Here is a 372-nt window from a genome sequence, read left to right as displayed (position 1 = left end):
ACTAAGGAATATTTACTCAATTTTCTTAAAGAAGAGAATAATTTTCTAGCAGAAGTTTTTAATTAAGATAGAAAAACAACATCAAATAATCTCTGCTACCACTCTGAAATAAACAACATATTTTTTAAGCACATTCTCATTAATGTACAGCATGGGTACCAGAAATAAAACTAACAATATTTTAGGTAAATCTAAATGGATTAGCAAAGAAAGCTACTTAACCATCTAAGTGTCATTTTCCTCATCTGTTGTCATACCTACTATTAATCAAGCTGTTGTGAGAATAGACATCACTATTAAGTATTTACAATATATTTCCAAATTTCCAATATGCCGCTTATAATCTAATTTATGTAAAACTAAAATAGATGA

Source organism: Propithecus coquereli, unplaced genomic scaffold (assembly GCF_000956105.1).
Source record: "Propithecus coquereli isolate 6110/MARCELLA unplaced genomic scaffold, Pcoq_1.0 Scaffold172, whole genome shotgun sequence".
Taxonomy (NCBI): Eukaryota; Metazoa; Chordata; class Mammalia; order Primates; family Indriidae; genus Propithecus; species Propithecus coquereli.
Note: the sequence above shows the minus strand (reverse complement) of the source record.